Source organism: Melanerpes formicivorus, unplaced genomic scaffold (assembly GCF_026170545.1).
Source record: "Melanerpes formicivorus ecotype bairdi unplaced genomic scaffold, bMelFor1.0.p_v2 SCAF_73, whole genome shotgun sequence".
NCBI lineage: Eukaryota > Metazoa > Chordata > Aves > Piciformes > Picidae > Melanerpes > Melanerpes formicivorus.
In genome coordinates this window covers 3,364,064-3,377,721 of record NW_027142425.1, presented here as the reverse complement: position 1 = coordinate 3,377,721, position 13,658 = coordinate 3,364,064, and the positions used below count along the sequence as shown (strand labels likewise).

At 54.8% G+C, this 13,658-nt stretch overlaps 1 protein-coding gene across 1 annotated transcript in view; it reads left to right on the top strand.

Annotated features, from left to right (window-relative positions):
* The window catches only part of HS6ST2 (heparan sulfate 6-O-sulfotransferase 2), a 270,255-nt gene that overhangs the window by 28,175 nt on the left and 228,422 nt on the right, over positions 1–13,658 (top strand). The gene's annotated exons all lie outside the window — the stretch shown is intronic.

Here is a 13,658-nt window from a genome sequence, read left to right as displayed (position 1 = left end):
GCCATTCTGAGATGGATTTAGTTGTTGGATTTCTTTACTCTCTCTTTTTCTTGTGGGTTCAGAGAAAGTTATTGGGAATGTGGTTGTGTCTTGCTTGAGCAAAACCTCCTGCAGCCACTAACTTTCTCCCTGATTTTGATAGCAGCTAACTCATGTTGGTGCTGGGGTTGTTCAGCCTAGTGAAGAGGAGGCCAACAGGGAGACCTCATTGCTCTCTGCAGCTCCCTGAAGGGAGGTTGGAGTGAGGAGGGGGCAGCCTCTTCTCCTTGGTGGCAAGTGACAGGGCCAGAGGTAATGGTTTCAAGCTGTGCCAGGGGAGGTTCAGGCTGCATGTTAGGAAGTATCCCCTCACTGAAAGGATTCACAGTATCACACAGTATCACTTAGGTTGGAAAGGACATCGAGGATCATCGAGTCCAACCTATCAACACAGACCCCATGACTAGACCATGGCACCAAGTGCCACGTCCAATCTCCTCTTGAACACCTCCAGGGTTGATGACTCCACCACCTCCCTGGGCAACCCGTTCCAATGACGAACGACTCGCTCGGTGAAGAACTTCCTCCTCACCTTGAGTCTAAACCTCCCCTGGCACAGCTTGAGACTGTGTCCCCTTGTTCTGGTGCTGGTTGCCTGGGAGAAGAGGACAACCCCTTCCTGGCTACAACCACCCTTCAGGTAGTTGTAGAGGGCAATGAGGTCACCCCTGAGCCTCCTCTTCTCCAGGCTAAACAATCCCAGCTCCCTCAGCCTCTCCTCATAGGGCTTGTGTTCAAGGCCTCTCACCAGCCTCGTTGCCCTTAAATTCTCAGACATTGGAATGGTCTGCCCAGGGCAGTGCTGGAGTCACCACCCCGGGGGGTGTTCAAGCAGTGTGTGGATCTGGTGCTTATTGGCTTGGTTTGGTGTTGACCCTTCAGTGCTGGGTCAGGGGTTGGAATGGGTGGTCTTGGAGGTGTCTTCCAACTGGATGTATTCTGTGGTTCTGTGATAGGGAAGATGCTGCTGGAGCTGTCCTCCCGTGGCACTTGTTGCCCATGGAGGACATTAATGGGGCTGGCTGTGGGTGGAGGCATCTGCCCCTGCAAGGCTCCCGGAAGAGAGGCAGGCGTCGTGCGTTCCTCCTCGAACTGATGTCACCAACTGTAGGTGGGGAGGAAGATGGCTGTGTGGCTTCTGCCTTTCCCAGAGCTGTTTGTCGTTCTGTGGGGGTGTTGGATCTAATCAGCGCAGGGGCAGTGGGGAGAAAGAAGACAAAAGCGCTCAAGGAAATGTCAGACGCAACAGGATGTGTCTGCCTGATGATAGCTGAGTGACTTGCAAAAAAGCATAAACAGCAGAAATTAGGCTTTAACTCCTTCAGCTCTTCTGTGCTGCAAGCCAGTCACTGCTGGGAGAAAAACCTCTTGTGGTGGCATGGTCTCCCTGCTACTTTTTCTCTTTTCCTGACTGTGCCTCTTTAGCTGAAACTTAATAGGGTTGCTTGCGTGGTTTATTTTGGTGACTTCCAATAACTTCAGGTTAATAAAGTGTGGAGCAGAGTTTTGGCTTCCAAGGAAAGCTGACTTAAAGGTCAGTTGTTTGGCTTTGGGGTGGCAGATTGCTGCTGAGGTCTGGCTTCCTGCCTCGTTTCCATATAGGAGAAAAGAGGTCTCTAGACTTGAGAGTGGGGTTTGAGAAGACAGATCTTCACCCAGATGGGTGAATCCCATCTCCATCACCGTGCCTGTCCTCTTCCTCTCAACCTCTGCTTTGCACAGGTAATTCAGCTCTGCCTCAGGGTAACTTTCTGTGTGTAGATAGCACAAAGGATGTTGGATTTCCTGGCCTGACCGCGTATTGTGGCTCTGCTGCCTGGTCTGAGGTAGAGGCACTGGAAATACTCCAAAGTGTTTAGCTTGAATTCAGGGAACCTGTAGTTCTTCAACAGAAACCCAATGTACTGTCCACTGCCCTGTGCTGGTGTCCTGTGGGAGCTGTGGTGTTCCTTCTGTTCCCAGGAATGGAAGAGGAAGGCTCCCTGACTATGTAGCTGCTGGTCATGCTGCTCGGTGCTTTCATGCCAGAGCTCTTCCACAGTGTAGTTTTCACCTCCTTTCATGGAGAAAGCAGTCTCTGACTTCTCTTTTTGGAAGGAGCGACTTGAGGAGATCAGGAGCTTGGTACAGTTGCCCTAAAATATGGTCCAAGCATGCTTGGAAGGTTTGTCTGTGAGCCTTGTGCTGTGGCTCATAGAAAAGCATAGTGAGAAGCACTTAGGATCTGCTCTTCTAAGCAGGACACCTTGGATATCTAACACCAGATAGAATAGAATAGAATTAACCTGGTTGGAAAAGACCTTGGAGATCCTCGAGTCCAACCTATCATCCAACACCATCTGATCAACTAAACTATGTCCTGACCAAAGTCAGTAGAAATCGTAGAATCAACCAAGTTGGAAAAGATCTCAGAGATCATCAAGTCCAACCTGTTACCTAATACCTAACACCTCCTGACAACTAAAGCATGGCTCCAAGTGCCACATCCAAGCCTTTTTTGAACACCTCCAGGGATGGGGACTCCACCACCTCCCTGGGCAGCACATTCCAATGGCCAATTACTCTTTCTGGGAAGAACTTTTTCCTCACCTCCAGCCTAAACTTCCCTTGGCACAGCTTGAGACTTGTTCTGCTGCTGGTTGCCTGGGAGAAGAGACCAACCCCCACCTGGCCACAACCTCCCTTCATGGAGTTGTGGAGAGCAAGAAGGTCTCCCCTGAGCCTCCTCTTCTCCAGGCTAAGCAACTCCAGCTGCCTCAGCCTCTCCTCACAGGGCTTGTGCTTGAGAGCTGTGAAACATTGCTACTCTGCTTTAAGACATTGCTTTGTCTGGTTGCAGTGGGTGACTGCTGAGGTTTCATCTGCTCTGAGTAGAGAGGACTTGATCATCGGAATGCAGTGGTAGAGAAGAGATCTAAGAGAAGCTGTAGTCACTTCCCTCTCTCTTTCGAACAGAGTTTGCAAAACTTTCCTATAGAGCCACTTAAAGCAGTCCTGCTTCTGGTCAGGCAGAGGGAGCTGAGCCTGTGGGCTTTGACAGAACTGATGCATCTAGCAGTCTAGAGTTAGAAATGCCTTTTGTCATCCTATTTCCAGAGGAGCTGCAGAGACAGCAAATGAAAAGAGTAGTTGCACCTGCAGCTGGTTCTCCTGAGGAGCTACTGGCTCGCTTTCCGTGCTGCTAGTTGTGTTTGGTGTCTCAGCAGCCTTCAGGGTTGGAATAGGAGCACTCCCAGAAGTTTGATGGATGGATGCAACTTCCTCATTGAGTTTGATTAGTGGGGGAGTGTGGAGTTTTGGCTGGAGTTTGGGGAGGGCACCTTGCTAGCAGTGATGCAGAGCAGCTAAAGTGATGGCTGGGTGATGACTAGGGATGAATTTTGACTGGGGAAGAGTTTTGCAGGCTGCCTTGTCAGCCTGTGTCCTGCAGCATACTCAGCGTGCTGCCACAGGCAAGAAGCTCTTGCAGTTTTACTAGAGACACAGCCAGCAGAAAGTGCAGCAGGGGAAATCCATGACCTGGTCCAGAAATCCTATGCCTGGATTTCTGAGCTTTTCTGTTGCTTGCAAGAGCACAAGTGTGGAAATGCCTGTCCTTGCCGGCGAGCATGGCTGAGTATCACAGGGGTTGGAAGGGACCTCTGGAGATTGAATCCAACCCCCTGCCAGAGCAGGAGCATAGAATCCAGCACAGGTCACACAGGAACACATCCAGATGGGGCTGGAAAGGCTGCAGAGAAGGAGACTCCACCACCTCCCTGGGCAGCCTGCTCCAGGGCTCTGGGACCCTCACTGTGAAGTTGTTCCTCATGTTGGGGTGGAACCTCCTGTAGTTTCTATCCATTGCCCCTTGTCCCATCCTAGGGTGCAGAGCCTGTCCCCTCCCTTTTGACCCCCAGCCCTCAGATATTTATAGACCTTTATTAAATCCCCTCTCAGTCTTCTCCCCTCCAGACTAAACAGCCCCAGTGCTCTCAGCCTCTCCCTGGAGCTGAGGTTTGGTACAATACAGCATTTGGTAAAAAAAATCTGCACTAAATCTTCTTAAATTTGTTTATTAGGCTGTGTAGCTGAAGGCAGATAGTGGAGAGCAGTGCTGATGCTTCTGGAGAAGGGACTGGGAGGAGGTTATGCATCACAAGGTTTAGGGTACACACAAAGCATCCTGCCAAGCCTGAACTCTGAACAGAAGTCACCACAAAAATTTGTCATTGGGCTGGAGCACCTCCCCTGTGGGGTCAGGTTGAGAGAGTTGGGGTTGTTCAGCCTGCAGAAGAGGGATCTTACAGTAGCCTGTAGTCTGAAGGGGACTACAGAAAAGCTGGAGAGGGACTTTGTACAAGCACCTGGGATAACAGGATGAAGGAGAACGAACTAGAGCAGGGTAGATTTAGATTGGACATTAGGAAGAAGCTCTTTACTATGAGGGAGGTGGAACACTGGAGCAGGTTGCCCAGGGAGGTGGTGGGTTCCCCCTTGTTGGACACACTTTGGGACACGGTGGTGTTGAACTTGATGGTTGGGCTTGATGATCTCAGGAGGTCTTTTCCAACCTTAGTGGTTATGTGACTGGTTTCAGAACCCAAAGACCTGGAGAGCAGCTTGGGCAAAGCCCATGTGTCACAGAATCACAGAATGTCAGAAGTTGGGAGGGACCTCCAGAGATTGAGTCCAACCCCCCTGCCAAAGCAGGATCACCCAGGGCAGTCTTCACAGGAATGCATCCAGGTGGGTTTGGAAAGTCTCCAGAGAAGAAGACTCCACAACCTCTCTGGGCAGCCTGCTCCAGGGCTCTGGGACCCTCACTGTAAAGAAGTTTCTCCTCATGTTGAGGCGAAATCTTCTCTGTTCATGTTTGTATCCATTGTTCCTTGGCTTATTCCTGTGCAACACCAAAAAGAGCTTGGCCCCCTCCCACTTGACACCCACCCCTCAGGTATTGATTGACATTGATCAGATCCCGCTCAGCCTTCTCTTCCCCAGGCTAAACAGCCCCAGAGCTCTCAGTCTCTCTTCACTGGGGAGATGCTCGAGTCCCCAAATCATCCTGGTGGCTCTCTGTTGGACTCTCTCCAGCAGGTCTCTGTCTCTCTTGAACTGGGGAGCCCCAAACTGGATGCAGTATTGCAGGTGTGATCTCAGCAGGACAGAGTAGAGGGGGAGCAGAACCTCCCTAGCCCTGCTGGCCACGCTTTTCTTGATGCCATCCCAGTTAGGTATTTAATTTATTGAGAAGAAGTGGAAGGTTAGGGGCAGTGGTCTGATGGGTAAATAGAGGGACTAACAGTGAAAACATTGTGGTCTTTCTAGGACAGTGATTTTGCAGTGGCAGGAAGGAATTTTCTGTAGGAGGAGGGAGCCCCAGGCTGGGCACAGTATTGGCAGCTGTGGTCTCAGCAGGGCAGAGCAGGGGGGCAGCTGTAGACCTCTTTTCCACCAGCCCCTGGGAGAGCACACCCAAAACACCAGCTCCACCTGCCCTGAATCTCAACCAGTCTCTTATCAAATTGGTCAGTGTATCAGGCAGCACAGGGGGGTGGGGAAACCCACGGAGAAAGGACTTAAGCCTAGCTGAGCTCATGGCAAGATAACAACTTGGTGGAGCCCGGATTACGCCAGGATCCGCTTATTTGTCAAACATCCAAGCAGATTGTGTGGCTTGGCCCCGGGGGCTCAGCAGTTCTGCTGCAGGATTTGGTGGTGGTGTGCTCAGCCCAGCTCAGTGCAGCCCGGCCTGCAGCTCAGCCCAGCCCAGCCCAGCCTGCCACCCAGCTCAGCTCAGCTCAGCCCAGCCCAGCCCAGCCCGGCCTGCAGCTCAGCCCAGCCCAGCCCAGCCCAGCCCAGCCTGCCGCTCAGCCCAGCCCAGCCCAGCCCAGCCCAGCCTGGCCTGCCGCCCAGCTCAGCCCAGCCTGCCGCCCAGCCCAGCCCAGCCCAGCCTGGCCTGCCGCCCAGCTCAGCCCAGCCCAGCCCAGCCCAGCCCAGCCCGGCCTGCCGCTCAGCCCAGCCCAGCTCAGCCCAGCCCAGCCTGCCGCCCAGCCCAGCCCAGCCCAGCCCAGCCCGGCCTGCCGCTCAGCCCAGCCCAGCTCAGCCCAGCCCAGCCTGCCGCCCAGCTCAGCCCAGCCCAGCCCAGCCCGGCCTGCAGCTCAGCCCAGCCCAGCCCAGCCCGGCCCAGCCTGCCGCTCAGCCCAGCCCAGCCCAGCCCAGCCTGCCGCTCAGCCCAGCCCAGCCCAGCCCGGCCTGCAGCTCAGCCCAGCCCAGCCCAGCCCGGCCTGCAGCTCAGCCCAGCCCAGCCCAGCCTGCTGCCCAGCTCAGCCCAGCCCAGCCCAGCTCAGCCCAGCCCAGCCCAGCCCAGCCCAGCCCAGCCTGGCCTGCCGCTCAGCTCAGCTCAGCTCAGCCCAGCCCAGCCCAGCCCGGCCTGCCGCTCAGCTCAGCCCAGCCCAGCCCAGCCCGGCCTGCAGCTCAGCCCAGCCCAGCCCAGCTCAGCCCAGCCCAGCCCAGCCCAGCTCAGCCTGCAGCTCAGCCCAGCTCAGCCCAGCCCAGCCCAGCCCAGCCCAGCCCAGCCCAGCTCAGCCCAGCCCAGCCCGGCCTGCAGCTCAGCCCAGCCCAGCCCAGCCCAGCCTGCCGCTCAGCCCAGCCCAGCCCAGCCCAGCCCGGCCTGCAGCTCAGCCCAGCCCAGCCCAGCCCGGCCTGCAGCTCAGCCCAGCCCAGCCCAGCCCAGCCCAGCCTGCAGCTCAGCCCAGCCCAGCCCAGCTCAGCCCAGCCCAGCCTGCCGCTCAGCTCAGCCCAGCCCAGCCCAGCCCAGCCTGCAGCTCAGCTCAGCCCAGCCTGCAGCTCAGCCCAGCCCAGCCTGCAGCTCAGCCCAGCCCAGCCTGCAGCTCAGCCCAGCCCAGCCCAGCTCAGCCCAGCCCAGCCTGCCGCTCAGCTCAGCCCAGCCCAGCCCAGCCCGGCCTGCAGCTCAGCCCAGCCCAGCCCAGCCCAGCCTGCCACCCAGCTCAGCTCAGCCCAGCCCAGCCCGGCCTGCCGCTCAGCTCAGCCCAGCCCAGCCCAGCCCAGCCTGCCACCCAGCTCAGCTCAGCCCAGCCCAGCCCAGCCTGCCGCTCAGCTCAGCCCAGCCCAGCCCAGCCCGGCCTGCAGCTCAGCCCAGCCCAGCTCAGCCTGTCACTCAGATTAGCCCAGCCCAGCCCAGCCTGCCACTCAGATTAGCCCAGCCCAGCCCAGCCTGCCGCCCAGCTCAGCCCAGCCCAGCCCAGCCTGGCCTGCCGCTCAGCCCAGCCCAGCCCAGCCCAGCTCAGCCCAGCTCAGCCCAGCCCAGCCCAGCCCAGCCCAGCCCAGCCCAGCCTAGCCCAGCCTGCTGCTGCTCAGCCCAGCCTACCATAGTATCCATAGTATCAGTCAGGGTTGGAAGGGACCACAAGGATCATCCAGTTCCAACCCCCCTGCCATGGCCAGGGACACCCCACACTAGATCAGCCTGGCCACAGCCTCATCCAGCCTGGGCTTAAACACCTCCAGGGACAGGGCCCCAACCACCTCCCTGGACAACCCATTCCAGGGCTTCACCACTCTCATGGGGAATCTCCCCACCTCCAGCTTCATTCCATTCCCCCTAGTCCTATCACTACCTGCTGCTCTCCAGCCTCCAGCTGAGCTCTGGAAATTGGAGGGTTTTAAGGGCTGACAAAAAGCAGTGTATTAAATGTAGCCAAATGAGTTGTACTTTGCAAGCAGCAAAGTTAAAAAGGAATCTGAGCCTCTCTTCTTTCTTGTCTAAAGGGATTTATTATATCCTCCCTTTCCTCTCCTGTTATGTTATTTTCCTGAAATTAGCAGCAGAGGTTTGCTTCTGTTTTTCCTCATGTGTCACCTGATGTAATTAGGGTGAATTGCTTCCCCCAGTGACCTGTGTGTTCATAGAACCATGGAATGGTTTCAGTTGGAAGAGACCTTAAAGTTCATCCAGTCCCAACCCCCCTGCCATGGGCAGGGACACCTCCCACCAGCCCAGGTTGCTCAAGGCCTCATCCAGCCTGGCCTTCAACACCTCCAGGCAGGAGGCAGCCACAGCCTCCCTGGGCAGCCTGTGCCAGTCTCTCACTACCCTCACTCTCAACGATTTCTTCCTCATCTCCAGTCTCAATCTCCCCTCTCCCAGCTCAAAGCCATTGTCCCTTATCCTGTCACTCTCAGCCCTTGTCAAAAGTCCCTCCCCAGCTCTCCTGGAGCCCCTTCAGGTCCTGGAAGGCTGCTCTGAGGTCTCCCTGGAGCCTTCTCCAGGTTGAACAGCCCCAACTCTCTCAGCCTGTCCCCATAGGAGAGGTTCTCCAGCCCTCTGATCACCTTGTGGCCTCCTCTGGACCCTCTCCAGCAGCTCCAGGTCCTTGTTCTGGGGGTACCATCACTGGAGGCAGTGCTGCAGGTGGAGTCTCACAGAGCAGAGGGGCAGAATCCCCTCCCTGTGCTGCTGCTCTCCCTGCTGTGGCTGCAGCTCAGCACACAGCTGCCTGCTGGGCTGCCAGGGACCATTGCTGGCTCCTGGGGAGTTTGTCATCAGCTGTACTCCCAGAGGGGTGATGGCTATGAAGGACAGTGCCATACATTATGCTCTCCCCCTTACAATAAAAATATTTACTATCTTGCATAATGGTCTATCAAGAGAAGTGAAATTCTGACCTCCTGTGATTCAAAGATCTTTGAAAGGGTTTTTGTATGTCTCTCAGTATAGTGCTTGTACCTGTTCCTTATAACTGGGGGAATTTGGGGGGGTGTAGGTTGGTATCCCAAGTTCTGACATCTCCTGGGAATGGATACTCAAGCTGAACTCTGATGTTTGGGGAAGGGAGGAGCAGAACTCCGCCTTTTACCTCATATGGACACTATCCTTTTGTTTCACAAGGTTTTGTCTTTGCTTGAGCAGCTGAGATGGAACATGGTGGAGTTAGCAGAGCAGGGTTAATGGTTGGACTTGATGAGCATGAAGGTCTTTTCCAACCTAAATGATTCTCTCTCTTTTCTGCTAAGAGCAAAGGCCTTTGCTTTAGTGCAGGTTCCAGGGCTGGGGTGTGCTGCAGTCGCTTATTGTATCTCTTGGCTTTGATCCTTAGTTGTGGTGTAGGAGAGCCACAGAACAGCTCAGGAAGGTGTGGTGGGGAAGTGGTTTTCAGTCTCTGGTCTAGACTGACGCCTGTACTCCAGGCCCAGAGTAAGCTCAGCTACCTCCAGGCTGCAGGGCACCAGCAAGCTCTTTGGGGTCACCTGCAGCAGTCTCATCCCCTGGTGCCCACAGCCCAGCCAGCACTGCCTGCTTTCCATCCTCGTGTTCCCCCCAGGCAGGGAGAATGGAGGAAGAATCCAAGTGCCAGGTGCTGCACTTTGGCCACAACAACCCCAGGCAGAGCTACAGGCTGGGGTCAGAGTGGCTGAGAGCTGCCAAACAGAGAGGGACCTGGGGGTGCTGATTGACAGCTGCCTAAACATGAGCCAGCAGTGTGCCCAGGTGGCCAGGAAGGCCAATGGCATCCTGGCCTGCATCAGGAACAGTATGGCCAGCAGGAGCAGGGAAGTCATTGTGCCCCTGCACTCAGCACTGGTTAGGCCACACCTTGAGTCCTGTGTCCAGTTCTGGGCTCCTCAGTTTAAGAAGGACATTGAGACACTTGAAGGTGTCCAGAGAAGGGCAACAAGGCTGGGGAGAGGCCTTGAGCACAGCCCTGTGAGGAGAGGCTGAGGGAGCTGCGGTTGCTTAGCCTGGAGAAGAGGAGGCTCAGGGGAGACCTCATTGCTCTCTCCAACTCCCTGAAGGGAGGCTGTAGCCAGGTGGGGGTTGGTCTCTTCTCTCTAGCAACCAGCAGCAGAACAAGAGGACACAGTCTCAAGCTGTGCCAGGGGATGTTTAGGCTGGAGGTGAGGAGAAAGCTCTTCACAGAGAGAGTAATTGGCCATTGGAATGTGGTGGTGGAGTCCCCATCCCTGGAGGTGTTCAAGGGGGGACTGGATGTGGCACTTGGTGCCATGGTCTAGTCATGAGGTCTGTGGTGCCAGGTTGGACTCGATGATCTTTGAGGTCTCTTCCAACCTTGGTGATACTGTGATACTGTGAATTTCTGGGAGGAATATCAGAGGGTTTGTTGCTTCCCTTCCCTGGCTGAAGACTGAGATTCTTCTCTTGCTGCTTTTTATTTCCCCCCCTGGTTTTTGTGTTAAACAAGAACAGCCTCTTTGGGCTAGGAGCAAGGTGAGGATCTGTCTAGCAGAGATTTTTTTATGGCAGAATTCATTGTTGCTCTCCTTGAACCTGAGGGATTTTATCTTCCCTTCTCTCTTTAAATAAGACTTGTATTTATTTATTTATTTAGCCAGCCACTAATGGAAACTTTCAACTTGTCCTCCACTTAAGCACAGTTCAGGCTTTTCCAGGAAAGTGGAATGAATCAGTGATGCCTCTCTGGCTTGCTGCTTGTCTGCTTAGCTGCTTCTATCTCATTGGTGTCGTGGGGTTTTGATTGCAAAAAGGCTGCCTTCTGTCCCCACCAAGTTGGCCTTGTTCTCTAGACAAGAGAAGACAGCCAGCATCACCGAGGTGGTGCTTCTCCCTTTGGGAATGGGTTACCCCCAGACTTTCAGAGGTAGGAAATCATGGATTTAGGACAAGGGTGAGGCTGAACAAGGGCAGAGGGACACTTCCTACAGCACAGTGTTTTACTGAGCTGAGAGGGCTTGTTTCTAATGATGTGCAGGGGTGGGCATCCAAGGGCAAAGGGTAACTTTCCATTTGACAGCAGTTGAACATGAGCCAGTGTGTGCCCAGGTGGCCAAGAAGGCCACCAGCATCCTGGCCTGGATCAGCAATAGCGTGGTCAGCAGGAGCAGGGCAGGGATTGTCCCCCATGCTCAGCACAGGTGAGGTCAAACCTTGAATCCTGGGTTCAGTTTTGGGGCCCTCACTCCAAGAAGGACATTGAGGGGCTGGAGGGTGTCCAGAGAAGGGCAACAATGCTGTCAAAGAGTCTGGAGTACAGAGCTGGAGAGGAGCAGCTGAGGGAGCTGGGGGTGTTTAGTGTGGAGAAGAGGAGGCTGAGGGAGACCTCATTGCTCTCTACAGCTCCCTGGGAGGAGGTTGGAGTGAGGTGAGTGTTGCTCTCTCCTCCCTAATTGCAAGTGATGGGACAAGGGGAAATGGCCTCAGGTTGCACCAGGGGAGGTTTAGGCTGGATGTTAGGAGAAACTTCCTGACTGAAGGGGTTCTCAAAGACTGCCCAGGGAGGTGGTTGAATCCCCTGCCCTGGAGGTGTTTGAAAGAGGCAGAGCTGTGGTGCTGAGGGCCATGGTTTAGCAGCAGCCTTGGGAGAGTTAGAGAATGGTTGGACTCAATGATCTTAGAAGTCTTTTTCTGACTGAAACTATGCTGTGATCCACAGCTGCCAGGCAGCTGCTTGGCTCCCTTGCTGCCACTCACTCCTTGAAGCCTGTAGCACTGTCCCAGAGGTTCATTCTTTGATGGTTTGACATTTCCCAGAGACTCAGGGCTCTTTAGATGGATGTCCTGAAGTGTGGGCTTAAAAACTCAAGCAGCAAATGCCTGCACTGTAAGGGATGTGACTGCCCTGGATGTTACATTGCAGAAGTCATGATGGCTAAGTGGAATATCTCTGGAATCTTGTGTTATCAAGAGGTTTATGTTCCCCCTCTAATTTTTGTGGAGAGTCACTTAGATGTTATCCAGATTAGAGCATAATGGAACTGCCAGCTGTGAATGTTCAGAGGAATCCATTACACCTGGTGTGATTTAGTGGTTAGTCACAGTTACCTGGGAGCTGTGGTGTCAAATTTAACACCAGCCTTCAAAACCACATATTGGGAAATCTGAGCATCCTTCCTCCCAGCTGCTTCTCCAGCCTCTCTGAGAAGAAGAGGGCACAAAGCTGCTGCAGGCAGTGGAACATCTCCCTGTGAGGCCAGGCTGAGGGAGCTGGGGCTTGGAGCAGAGGAGCCTGAGGGCTGCCCTCATTGCTGGGGATAAAGATGTGCAGGGCAGTGTGGGGAGGATGGAGCCAGGCTCTGCTCAGGGATGGCCAAGGACAGCACAAGGGGGGCTGGGGGCAAGCTGGAGCAGAGGAGGTGCCATGGGAACAGGAGGGAAAAGTTTTTTCCTGTGAGGGTGCTGGAGGCCTGGAGCAGGCTGCCCAGAGAGGTTGTGGAGTCTCCTGCTCTGGAGCCTTTCAGGACCCACCTGGATGTGTTCCTGTGTGTGCCCTGCCCTGGGTGACCCTGCTCTGGCAGGGGGGTTGGACTCAGTGGTCTTTCAGGGTCCCTTCCAGCCCCTAACATGCTGTAATTTTGCACAGCAAGATAGAAAACGGGTTTGGAGGGGACAGCCTGATGCTGTCAGTGTAAGAAACAAACCAGCAAGCAACTTTTCCCTGTAGAGTGTTAGTTTTTGCCACCACCAGAGGATTGGTGATGGTCTGGGCTGGTTTGCTGCTTTCCCTTTCTGCTGGAGGTGCAGGTGGAGGCAGCACTGATGGAGCTGGAGCAGGACAGTCCTACATGATGCAGACCAAGGACACCTTCCTGCAGCAGCAGCAGCACGTGGTGCAGGGCTCCAGCAGCTTTCCTATACCTGAAGGCATCCTGCAGGAAGGCTGAGAAGGGACTTTTCCTGAGGGTGTCTGGTGACAGGCCAAGGGGAAATGGTTTGAAGCTGAGGGAGAGCAGGTTTAGACTGGAGCTGAGGAAGAAGTTCTTCAGTATGAGGGTGGTGAGACTCTGGCACAGGTTGCCCAGGGAGGTTGTGAATGCTTCCTCCCTGGGGGTGTTCAAGGCCAGGCTGGATGAGGCCTTGGGCAGCTGTGAGGTGTCCCTGCCCATGGCAGAGGGGTTGGAGAGGATGATCTCTGAGGTCCCCTCCAACCTAAACCATTAATCCATATTAGAGACAATGGTGCCCACTGATTGAGTGAAGAGCTTCATTCCCTCTGTGTGTGTGTGTCCACCCTGGAAAGGAGATCATTCATGCCCTGCACCAGCTCTATCTTAAATTGGCTGAGGAATTGCATCTGGTTAGCTGTAAGGATAAGCACTGAGTTTCTGCAGCATCAGCTGTTTGCCATACAGTTAATGCTGGCACCACAAAACCCATTAGAGGGCTGTATGATGAGATGAGAGGTTAAAACCAGTATGATACCACCAAAGTGCTCCAGGCTGACAAAGAAATGTCACTGCCCCCTCTTTCAACACTGGTAATCAGCAGTTCCTGCACTGCCCTGGCTCTTGGGAGGAGAAGCTGACGTGGTTTGGGCTGTGAGACAAAAGTGCAGCTTTGGACACCCTTCCTTTTTCAGACCTGGATTTCACAGGCTCACAGGATGGTAGGGGTTGGAAAGGACCACTGGAGAGCATCGAGTCCAACCCCCCTGCCAGAGCAGGAGCAGAGAATCCAGCACAGGTCACACAGGAACACATCCAGATGGGGCTGGAAAGGCTCCAGAGGAGACTCCACAACCTCTCTGGGCAGCCTGCTCCAGGGCTCTGGGACCCTCACAGTGAAGAAGACCTCACATTGAGGTGGAACCTCCTGTGCTGGAGTTTGCATCCATTGCTCCTTGGCCTATCCCAGGGCACAA